Below are 12,893 nucleotides of genomic sequence, written 5' to 3' on the forward strand. Positions count from 1 at the left end.
TCTCCGACTTCGAGGATTCTCCCTCTGATTTTTCTTTCATGGTACCTGCGGAGAGTTTGCTAGTAGTGAGTGAAGCGAATGATGGTCGTCTCACAGGCCTCCTTGAGCAGGTCAACTATGTCTTGTTGAGCCTCTATGGCTCGGACATGGTTGAAGGCCTTCACTCTTGGGGCATCATGGTCGAGGTCGGAGGGCAACACTGCTTCAACTCTGTAGGCTAGGAAGAAGGGTGTGAACCCTGTGGATCACTTTGGGGTCATTCTCAAGCTCCAGAGGATCACTGGGACCTCTATAACCCATCACCCAGTGTACTTGTTGAGTCGGTCGAAGATACGTGGCTTAAGTCCTTGGAGGACCAAGCCATTGGCATGCTCGACCTGACCATTAGTACGTGGATGTCCAACCGAGGCCTAGTCGATCTTGATGCCGTATCCAACACTGAAGTCTAGGAACTTCTTTCTAGTGAAGTTAGTTCCATGGTCAGTGATGATATAGTTAGGAACACCAAACCGATAGATGATGTCGAGGAAGAATTTGACCATCTTTTCTGAGCGAATGTTGGTGATGGGCTTGGCCTCTATCCACTTGGTGAATTTGTCAACCGCTACAAGTAGGCGAGTGAAGCCACCTGGGCCCTTTTTGAGGGGTCCTACCATGTCAACGCCTTAGACCATGAATGACCTGGTGATGGGGATGGTTTGAAGCTCCTATGCTAGCAAGTGCGTTTGCTGAGCAAGAACTGGCATCCCTTACACCTACGGACAACCTCCTCTACATCTTGTAGCATGGTGGGCCAGTAAAAACCTTGACGAAATTCTTTTTCGACCAATGACCTTGGGGCCACATGGTGTCCACAGATTCCATCATAGACCTCAAGGAGGAGCTGTTTCCCTTGGTCGATAGGGACACACTTCATGAGTACTCCTGATGGACTTTGTTTGTAAAGTTTGTTACTGAACATGATGAACATCTTGGCACATCGAGTGATCTGTCGCACTTTATTCCTTTCGGGTGGGACAACCTCCTCAAGGAGGTAGGCGAGTAGCGGCGCTCGCTAGTCGGCTTGATCGAGTGCCACCACAGCGATGTCGGTGGACGATGTCATCACAGAGGCACTAGGGTCGAAGCCCCCGAGCACTGGGTTGGCATCGAGGTGTGTCTGGATCAGACCTTCTAGGATGCGGGTAGACGGTTTGTGAAGGTCATTGATGAAGACCCCATCCGAAGATGGGACCCACCTGGCAGCCAATTTTGCGAGAAAATCAGTGACATCATTGTCTTTTTGGAGGACATGGTGTAGCTCGATCCCCTAGAATCTATCCTCGAGCTTGCGCACCTCTTGGTAGTATGTTGCCATGAGGGGGCTTTTGCAGGAGGACTCCTTCATGACTTGGTCAATGACCAACCCTGAGTCACCGCTAACATAGAGTCACGTAGTGCTGAGCTCGATGGCGATGTGGAGTTCATTGATGAGGGCCTCATATTCCGTGGCATTGTTTGAGGCCAAAAAGTGGAGGTGGATCATGTAGCGGAGCCTACTCTTGTCTAGGGAGATCAAAACCACTCGAGCCCCTGAGCCGGGCGCCATTACAAACCCATTGAAGTACATTGTCCAGTACTCATGTGTTACATCTAGGGTCAGGAGCTGGACCTCCGTCCATTCGGTGACAAAGTCTGTGAGAGCCTAAGACTTGATAGCGATACAAGGGATATACCTGATGTCATGGCCCATTAGCTCGAGTGCCCACTTGGAGATTCGTCCCACGGCATCGTGGTTGCGGATGATGTCTCCAAGCGGGTACGAAGTGATGACCGAGACTTTGTGGTCGGTGAAGTAGTGCAGGAGCTTTTGGGTCACCATCAGCATGGCATATAGGAGTTTTTGCACCTAGGAGTACTAGACCTTGGGGTCAGTGAGTACCTCCCCGACGAAGTATATGGGTCATTGGACCTTAAGGTGGTGTCCCGGCTCCTCCCTTTCAACGACTAGGGTGGCGCTCATCACGTGGTTGCTTGCCACGACGTAGAGGAGGAGGGGTTCTCCCCATTCAGGAGCGATGAGGATTGGGGCTGTCGTCAGTGATGCTTTGAGGCTCTCCAAAGCCTACTGTGCTTCCTCAGTCTAGATGAAAGCATCCGTCTTTTTGAGAAGCTTGTAGAGAGGCATCCCTCGTTCGCTAAGCCAGGAGATGAATTGGCTCAGGGTGGCCAAACAGCCGGTGAGCCTTTGTACGCCCTTGATGTTGCGTATGGGGCCCATGTTGGAGATGGCCATTATTTTTTTGGGGTTGGCCTCGATGCCACATTTGGACATGATGTATCCAAGCAGCTTCCCCTTTGGAATCCCAAAAACACATTTTTTGGGATTCAATTTGATGTTGAACCTTCAAAGGTTCGTGAACGTTGTGGCCAAGTTTATGATTAGGTCGCAAGCTTGAGCTATTTTGACCACTACGTCATCAACATAGATGGCGATTGTTGGTTTGGGCCGCTTGACTTGGTCAGGCTGATCGAGCGGGTCAATTTAATCAGCGAAGCATTGCTACATGCACTATTGATAGGTAGCGCCAGCGTTCTTTAGACCGAAAGGCATGGTTACATTACGAACCATATGACGTGATGAATGAAGTCACGAGCTGGTCAGACTCTTTCATCATGATCTGGTGATAGCCTGAGTAGGTATCTAGAAAGGAGGATTTTGCATCCTGAGGTGGAGTCGACTATCTGGTCTATGCATGGTAAAGGAAAATGGTCCTTCGGACACGCCTTGTTAAGGCCAGTATAATCAACCCACATTCTTCATTTCTCGGTCTTCTTTTTAACAAGAACAGGATTGGCAAGCCAGTCGAAGTGGTATACCCCTCTGATGAATCTGGCTGCCAGGAGTTTGGTGACCTCCTCGTCTATGGCCCTGCGCCTCTTGTCATCAAAGCGACATAGGTGTTGCTTGGTGGGCTTTGAGCCCAGGATGAGGCGTAATGCATGCTTGGTGACCTCCCGTGGTATGTCTAGCATGTTGAAAGGTTTCCATGCAAAGACATCATGATTGGCACATAGAAAGTCGGCGATCTCACATTCTTATTTAGCTGCAAGCTGGGTACCGATCCGCACCGTTTTGGTTGGGTCAGTGGGGGTCAATTCCCACCGCCTTAGTCTCCTCAAGTGGGCGGAAGGCAATCAAGGAGGTTGGCTTGTTGCACTCCGGGACTGCTGGGGTTGACAACTCCTCGAGCCAAAGGAGCTCGGATGAGTTGATGACGATAGTGGCAAGCTCGAAATGCTCATGGTTGCATGTGTAGGCATACGAAAAGGTGCTACCCACGGTGATGACATCGTTCGGTCCCGGCATCTTCAGCTTGAGGTAGGTGTAGTTGGGTATCACCATGAACTTGGTGTAGCAAGGTCGCCCCAAGATGGCATGGTAGGACCCTAAGAAGTCCACCACTTTGAAGGTGAGGACCTCCGAGCGGAAGTTGGCTCGATCGCCAAACATGACGGGCAGGTCGATCTGCCCAAGCGGGCACACCTGCATCCCTAGGATCACGCCATGGAAAGGAGAGCTCACTAGGTAGAGCTCCGACTAGGGGATGCGCATGGCATTGAGGGTGTTGACGTAGAGGATGTTGAGGCTGCTATCTCCATCCATCAGCACCTTGGTGAGGTGCTTCTTGTAGATGATGGGGTCGACGATGAGCGGGTAGCGACCTAGTCTGGCGACGTGGGAAGGATGGTCCCTCTGATCAAAAGTGATCGAAGATTCTGACCAGTGAAGGAAGGAGGGGATGGCCATTTCAACGACACATGCCTCTCTTTAGCAAACTTTGTGCTAGCGCTTGGAGTAGATGGCATCAGATTCCCTAAAGATCATGATGCATTCCTCGGGGTCAAGAAAGCCACCCCCATCCTTACCTACCATGCCTCCTATCTTGGCTGTTGCCTCCTTGTCCTTTCCTTCTTTTGGCCCGCCGACCTATCGTAGGAAGTGCTTGAGGAGCTCGCAGTCATTGTAGACGCTTGATGGGGTAAGCGTGGTTGGTGCATGGGCTATCTATGAGCTTGTTGAAGTGGTCAGGCTAGCCCTGCTGGGCTACTTGTCCACGCGATCAGCCTCGGTGACCAATGCGGAGTTGGCCAGTCGGTGTTGATCCTTCTTGTTCTTTTTGCCCCTCTATGTGGAGCTTGGTGGCTAGCTTCTTGGGTGTGAGAGCTACCCGCTTGAGTTCAATCCCTGGGATCGCAACTCTGGTGTCTCACTGGGGGCTCCTGTTGGGTTCTAGAAGGTCGCGCTGAAGCATCGTTGCAGCGACGATGTTCTGGCCAGCCCAAGCGAATGTGGGGGATTGTTCCCCCTGTCCATGATGTTGTGCTAGACCTGGTGGGCATGACCCTGGGCGTCGCTCGCCGGGTTACATGCATAGGGCACAGCGTGCTGCGCCGAGCGCGCCGACGCAAGTGGCGGCTGGTTCTGCTGCCATTGTCGTAGCTCCTCGTCGTGCTCCTGCGCACATGCGAGGGCCTCCATGTGAGGGTTCAGAGGGGTGTGGGTCTGTAGAGACTCTGCTACCACCGATGGTTGTCTCAGGATGTCCGCCATAGCGTACTCCTAGGACAGAGGGTGGCTAGGAGCCACGATGACACCGATGTTGGAGCTGTCGCTCTCAACATCATTGTTGGCACGAAATTTCATCCTATGCCGAGGGCACACGAGCAAGCCGAAAGGGTCTGCTCGATGGAGCTAGAGATCCACCTAGCTTTAGCGTAGGGATGGTCGATCCTGCGCACACCTCCTGAGACGTGCCAGTCAATTTGACCCTATAATTGACAAGGAGAGAAAGCTAATCAGTAATTTAAGGCAGAACATGCCGGTGTTGCTAGACAGTCCTGAATGTGTGGCTCTGAGAGCCGATGTGGAAGGAAATCAACTAAATAGTTGATTCCAGCATACTCATAAGAATAAATCAATTAAAGCTCATAGAATTATGGAAGGTAAATCGGTTATCGCTCAAGATAGATCTCGTTATTTAGACAAATATTAGTCAATGGCAAAAGGATGTCAACAATAATTAATTTATGCTAAGCCAATGACTGCAAGTAACCAAATCCCTTTTTATATAGAATAAGCAACTCATCATCATTTAACTATTTAATAAAGATAAATCTAATGAACATATTAGATCTCATCTATCGCTATGACCAGTGGGACATGAGGTAGAATCATACAGGTCGTAGAAACAACAATAAATTTGACGACCCTAACTCATTACTAATATCAGCGAGGCATGAGGCAGAATCATGTAGGTCGTAATACAATAATAAGATCATGGGGCTAACACATCTTTCAACCTATCTTTACTTCAACGATCTCATGACATGCACTGCATATGTGAAAGCACTCAATAACGGCTAAAACAACCGATTTGGGCATAGCGCATGGTTAAGGTCATGCCCTATCAGTAACAAATCAACCAAATAATGATCCCCACTCCACGGTGTTAACAGTGGGGTGTGAAGTAGAATCACAGGTCATGATAACAGGCTATGAAATGGTTTTCATTAGCCAACAGATCTATTCAATACAAAACATGCCTTAACCACACACTATGCACGATCAAGATTGATAAAATAGCCGATAAAACATAACTCATCGTTTAAGATGCAGATTAGATTAGTTTAGGTTAACAAACGATGGGTTAAACAGGATATAAGGCCGATCTAGATCAATCTCAATCGAGCAAAGTGATATTGTTGTAATAAAATAAATAATGAAAGCAATAAGCAATATCGATAACTTAATGAATCTATCCAAAGGAACGCCACCATTAGATAGAGCCAATAACTTGACCTTAATCTAGTTCAAATAGTGGAGGTCGATCGGATCGATGCAGCTGTACTTGAACTAAACAAGAGTCGATAACTAGCTTATACCAAAGTCGCAGTGGAGGTCGACTGGATTGATGCAGCCGTACGAACAGAAGTATAAGCCATGACGGTACTTACAGATAAGCCGAAGGTTGGCCGGACCGATGCAGCCCTGATCGCTGAAGAACTCACCTTGATCTACTCTACTCCTACTCCTGAGGGGTGGCCGGAGCCAAAAAAAGTAAGTAACTTGTATTGGATTGATTGTGTGTTTTTTTACAATAGCAGGGGGCCAATATTTATACCTGGAAACTATGCATGAATCCTACTTAAGCACGACTCATTACAATTTTTTACCTTGGAGAAAATATTCCTAATTTAAGATAACTTAGACCCTAATCTTTCCCTTTTTGTAGAGTCCAGCATGATTTCCTAGGCGCTACTCATAGCTTTTGTCTTTATCTACTGGCGTTATCTGAAGAAAGCTGATTCCAGTGCTGCATTTGAATCAGCTGATATCGATCTTCACGCAATCGATTTCTTGATGACATGATCTTAGGAGCTTTTGGGTCCCTGCAATTCTTCTTCTAAATTTTGGTGTAAACACATGCCCCTCAATTTTAGGATAAAAGTAATTTTATTCCCAAAATTATAACGTCTGTACCCCAATAGGTCCACAGTCATGGGTAGAGAATCTTGATATGGGGTCTACTGTTTGTCACCGTCTATGTCAGCTCATGAGCCCATGCTTCAAAACTTTTATGAGAGCATCATCGCTTCACGGGTGCTTTGATCCATCCTTCCAGGCCGACTATAAGATGTCTATTTGATTCTGGCAAGAGCAATTCAACATTTTAGCCATATCTCTCTTTTATCTGCTCCCTCGAGTGCCTCCGACTCCGCCTGACCCTCCATGGTCTATCTTTCTGCCATGAAGATCTTGAGTGGTTAGAAGAATTCTTGTGCATAGGGTGATTGTGTCGCTCGTCTTAGCACCTTGTCGAGCAAGAGGATCAGCTACTACAGCTAGAAGAATTCTTGTGATATTACCTGATTCTTCTCTCCATGCTCGCAGAGCTGTTCTTGTGTTTGCAAGGACTAAAATGTGTGGACACATTCCCCTTGTTTGCTCCATCAAATGCCCATCGGGAAAGACACATGCTTCTTTCTCGTAGTTTCCCGGTCATCGAGAAATCAGCTGGGCATCTATTAGGCAGGCGACTTTTCCTCTTCTCTGGCATAATTTTATCAATGGGCCGATGTGACTCGGTTTATGATGACCTTTGGCCTTGTGGGTATTCGAACTCCCTTCAATCCAAAGAAGCCTTGGTGGGCTGATTGCTGGTCAATGTAAATCTTTCATATCCATCCCATGTTATTTTGTAATTTGGGGAAGCAATAAGTCTAAATCTGTTATCTCTTCGTTATCCACCCCCTAAATTTCTAGAGTGTCGATCCGTTTCCGTATCTAACTTCAATTTCACACCCCCAGCGAAATCTATCTTCTCGCCTCTCGAGGCTATATATACGGGTCACGGCTGTGGATCGAAAAACAACCCGCTTTGTCTCAAACCTTTTTGCATCTTTAGGGTAGTTCCTGCTTTCCCATAGGTCTGAGATCATGGAGAATAGCAAGAGGTCTGCTGAGGTGGCTCTCAATGGATCTGCATCATCGCGCCAGCGCCTTCATCGCCAAGAGGGTGCAACTTGGGATGCTCCCATCGTTCTGGAGCAGAGGGCCGACTCTACTCAGCCTTTGGGGTCATCTTCAGCACAAATTCGCTGCCAGCTCCCCTGCTATCCAAGGAGGCGGATCGATAATGACGATCTGCTAGCCTCCATCACTTGGACTGATCAAAATCTAGCCAACTGCCTCTCTCTTGCAGAATCGGCTCTGGCCATGATTCAAGGCCAATCACCCCCTGAGGCCAACCCGGTGGAGGAAAGGCTAGCTAGGGCTAAAGCCAGAATCATGGGTGACACGTCTATCACAATTTTCTGTCCCTTCTTAATTTTGTCCTCAAGATTTCTAATCATTCCCTCCTTAAATCTTTTAGATCTAACTGCTCAATTGGAAAGCCTCCGATCAGCTGTGGAGCACGCGGTGGGATTTGTTAATGCCAGGGGTGCCATTCTGGTTGTTCGCTTGCATGACATCCCGAACCATGTTAGGGAGGTCGCTCTTCATGGCGTTGGTTATGGTGCTGCCATGGCGTTTGTTGCCGCACAAGCCTGCTCTGGCCACAATCTTCGGATTCTTCCCCATGGTTTTCTAGCCACGACGCACCCTAGGGATCATGAACGCCTGGTTGAGGATTTCTTCAGCTCCACCAACTCTGTAGCTTTTAATACCCAGGCTAATGATATAGTAAGCAAAGTGTTTTTCGGCCCGTAGCTTGTAATAGGTGATATTTAGCAAACAATTTCCTTGTCTTGAGTGATTTTTTTGCTTCGTACTTCACATTATATGCATCTCTTTGTCCATGTTTGCTTTGCTCCAATAGGCGATACACATCGTACCGGCTTTTACCTCTTTGAGTTTATTTTTGCACTAGAGGTGATACCTTTCTGATATCGGCTATTAGAGCTGATGACCGAAGAAATCAGTTATTAAGTATTAATCCAAATGCTAGGGTAATATTTCTTTAGATATTTCCCATTGATTACTCTGCCAAATTCCTCTTCTCTTAATGTTTCCAAAATATAAGCATTACCAGGCGCACAACGTTTGCTCCGATAAGGACCTTCCCAATTAGGTGACCATTTGCTGAACTTACTATCCTTTGACCCGATCAGTAATTTCACTTTCTAGACCAAGTCTCCTTCAGAAAATTGCTTAATCTTGACCTTTTTATTGTAATATTTTGTAATCCTTAGTTTATTGGCTTCAATATTTTCAAGAGCATGCAATCGAAGGCAACTAAAGTCTTCTAAGTTATCTATCATAAGATTCTTATAGACTTCGGCTGACAAATCATTTTGCAATATAACATGCCTCGATCCAGTCTAAACTTCCCAAGGAAGAACTGCATTATGGCAATACATAAGTTCATAAGGCGACATTTTAATTGATCCATGACAGGCCATCCTATACGCCTATAGTGCCTCATTAAGCGTTGAATGCCACTTTATTGGCTGTTCCTCAATCTTTTTCGTAATCAGCTTAATCATAATTTGATTGGACACTTCTGTCTAGCCATTAGCCTGAGCATAGTAAGGAGAAGAATTTAGTAGCTTGATTCCTATACTGACAGCAAAATCTCTGAACTCCTCTGATGTGAACATTGTCCCCTGATTGATAGTTATAGTTTGAGGAATCCCAAATCGATACACAATGTGCTCCTTAACAAAATCAACCATGTTCTTTGAGGTTACTGTCTTCAAAAGAATTGTCTCAACCCATTTAGTAAAGTAATCTATTGCAACCAATATCAACTTATGTCCTTTGCTTGAGGGTGGAAAAATTTGACCAATTAAATCAATTCCCCAACCTCGAAACGGCCATGGCTTAATTATTGGATTCATGGCCGCTGCAGGCGATTTCTGGACATTACCAAAATGTTGACAGTCCTGGCACCCCTTGTAATATTCAAAACAGTCTTCCAATATTGTTGGCTAGAAATATCCAGTTCTGCGAATAATCCACATTATCTTATAAGCCAATTGATGAGCTCCACATATCCCTTCATGCACCTTGGCTTCCTCTTGATTTAGGCATTTGAGTAATGCTCCATCGACTGTTTTGTAATACAACTGTTCATCCAGTAAAACATACTTAGTCGATTTATATCTTAGCTTTCTGACAACTTTTTGTGATGGATTTCTAAGGTAATTAGCTATCTCAACTCTCCAATCATCATTCAAGGCTTCACTATTTAGGACTTCTCAAAACACTTGATATCATGATGCATTTTGAGCTAGATGATTAGCTTCTTGGTTTTGTGCTCTCGGAATATGTTGGAAAGAGACATGAAGAAATTCTTTGAGCAACTTTTGGCACTCATCATAGTACCCTTTCAAAGTATCTTCTTTGGTCGATCAACTGATTAACTATGAATCTCTAAATACCTCAATTGCTTCGGCCTTTACTTCATGAAGAAGTTGAAGTCCCTTAAAAATAGCTTCATATTCTGTTTGGTTGTTGGTAATCATTGGTTCCGTTGGAAGAGCAAACTCAAAACTTGCCCCCCCCCCGAGGCAGAATAATAACAATACCAATGCCACCACCTTGCTTGCATGATGATCCATCAAAGAACAATGTCCAAGGCATCGGCTCTACATAGTCAATGCTTGGCTTATGATGCTGGGTGACAAAATCAATCATTATTTGTCCTTTGACTGCTTTAGCTGATTCGTACTTCAAGTCAAATTCTGATAACACGAGAATCCACTTTCCCACTCTCCCATTCAGTATTGGCATTGATAACATGTGCTTAATCACATCAACCTTGGAAACAATTGTACATTCGGTCGATAATAAGTAGTGTCGCAGTTTAGTGCAAGAGAAATATAAGCACATGCATAATTTTTCGGTGGGACAATATATTGTCTCTAGATCCAGGAGCCTTCTACTCAGATAGAAAATAACTCGCTCTTTTCCTTCAAACTCTTGCATCAAGGCTGATCCAATTGTCTTGTTATCAGCCGATATATACAACTTAAAAGGCTTACCTTGCTGAGGAGGGACCAGCATAGGTGGACATTTCATATATTCTTTTATTTCTTCGAACGCCTTTTGTTGTACGTCGCCCCATTTGAATTCTTGATCATTTTTCAACTTCAACAAGGGAGAAAACGGTAGAATTCTTTCCGACAAATTTGAAATGAATCTTCTGATGAAATTAATCTTACCAAGCAGAGATTGTAACTCTATTTTGGTAGTCAGGGGAACTGCCTCATCAATTGCTTTTATGCTTTTTTGATCAACTTCGATTCCTCTCTCGTGGACCATAAAACCCAAGAATTGTCCAGCTGACACTCTAAAAGCACACTTATTAGGATTCATCTTTAGACCATGTTTTCTTGAGCATTCCAGAGTCTCCCACAAATTAGCTAGGTGCTCTTTACACCCTTTGAATTTTATCATCACATCATCGATGTAGATTTCAACAATCCTACCGATCAACTTATGAAAAATATAATTCATCGCTCTTTGATAAGTTGCACCGGCATTCTTCAGACCAAAGGTCATCACAATCCACTCGAATAAACCGATTGCGCCAGGGCACCTAAAAGAGGTCTTTGCTATGTCTTTTTCAGCCATGAAAATTTGGTTATATCCAGCATTGCTGTCCATGAAGCTAATAACCTTGTGCTCGACCGCTGCATCTACTAACATATCAGCTATTGGCATCGGATAACCATTCATGGGTGTGGCTTTGTATAGATCCCTAAAATCAATGCAAACTCTTAATTTTCTATTCTTCTTATACACTGGGACAACATTCGATATCCACTCTGCATATTGGCATGATCGGATAAACTTTGCTTTTAGTAAACTTTCAGTCTCCTTTTTTATATCATCAAGCACATTCGGGTTGAATCTCCTTGGCGCTTGTTTAAACGGCCGATATCCAGGTTTGATTTGCAACCGATGTTCAACAATTGATCGGTCTAGACTAGGCATCTCATAATATTCTCAAGCAAAATAGTCTTTAAATTCCTTTAATAAATCAACTAACTCTCGCATATACTCAAGATCCAACTTGGCACTCACATATGTCGGCCTAGGTCAATCTCTAGAACCAATATCTACTTCTTCTAATTCATTGGCCGACGCGAAGCCATGTCCTAGTTTGCCATCTATACCATCTATTGGATTATCCATTAAGACAAATTTTCGAAGCCGACAGCTTGGATCAACAGTTGACTTTCATTATTGACTCCAATGAAGCCTCCTTCCTATATCTTGTCAGAAAAGCATTCAAAGTCTCCTAGCTCCCAAAAGACTGGATCGGCTATTGCGATACTTACAGACTCATCAACATGAACTAGCTCGACATCATCTCCATGCCATTGAATCAAACACTGATGCATGGTCGATGGTACACAATAGTTTGCATGAATCTAATAATGACCAAGGAGCAAATTGTACGACCCTTTCCCATCGATGACAAAGAATGTGGTGAGCAGAGTCTTACTCCCGATGGTCAGTTCGACATTCATTGCCCCCCCAAGTCTTAGACGTATTACCCCCAAAGTCCTTAAGCACCATGTTAGTCTCAATCAGATCTCCTGGTCCCTTGTCAAGTTTACAAAAAGTGGTGTAAGGCATGAGATTGATAGAAGCACCTCCATCCACCAACATCTTGTTCATCGGCTTCCCATCAACAAAACCTTTCACATATAAAGCTTTTAAGGGCCGATGTTTGACTGGTTTATCAAATATTGCTTGCTGTATAACCGTCAACTTGGCAACTATCTCCTCATACTCTGACCCATCGAAATCCGAATAAACTTCTTGGTCTGCCGGAGCTCTGAACTCTAATGGCAACAGAAAAGCCATTTGAATATTAGCTAATGGTTGCTTTCTATCAGCTATTTGCTTAGCATGCCATACTTGAGGTTTATCGGATGCATGAGCCTGTTCCAACTCTTTATTCCTTAGGCATTGCACCCTTCTCTTCTGGCTTCTTATCAAACCTCCTGGGCACCATTGGCCTTCCTCTCTTTTTCCTATTGATACTGGTATTCTTGCTTTTCTAACCAACACTGATAAACCTTTTCCTTCTGCCACTGCCATTTATTCAACAGAATTCAAGATGTAATTCATGGCTTTATCGCCCCTTCTTTTGACGTTTCTCCCTGCTCATATCGGTTCTTTTGCTTGTCGCGATGTCTTCTAATTTCTCTATATTCGTCAGCCGATATTTGAATCTCAGGATCGACTGTTCTAGCTTCTCTTGATTTGGTTGATGTTAGGACCTTAGTCTTTCCTTTGAGCAACCTAGCATCGACCATGTTTTGATCTTCTAGGAAAGGATTATCATCAACTTTCATTTTTTGAGGTGTATTAAATTTGAGTCTTCCTTGCT

This window comes from Miscanthus floridulus, chromosome 1, assembly GCF_019320115.1.
Source record: "Miscanthus floridulus cultivar M001 chromosome 1, ASM1932011v1, whole genome shotgun sequence".
Classification (NCBI taxonomy): Eukaryota; Viridiplantae; Streptophyta; class Magnoliopsida; order Poales; family Poaceae; genus Miscanthus; species Miscanthus floridulus.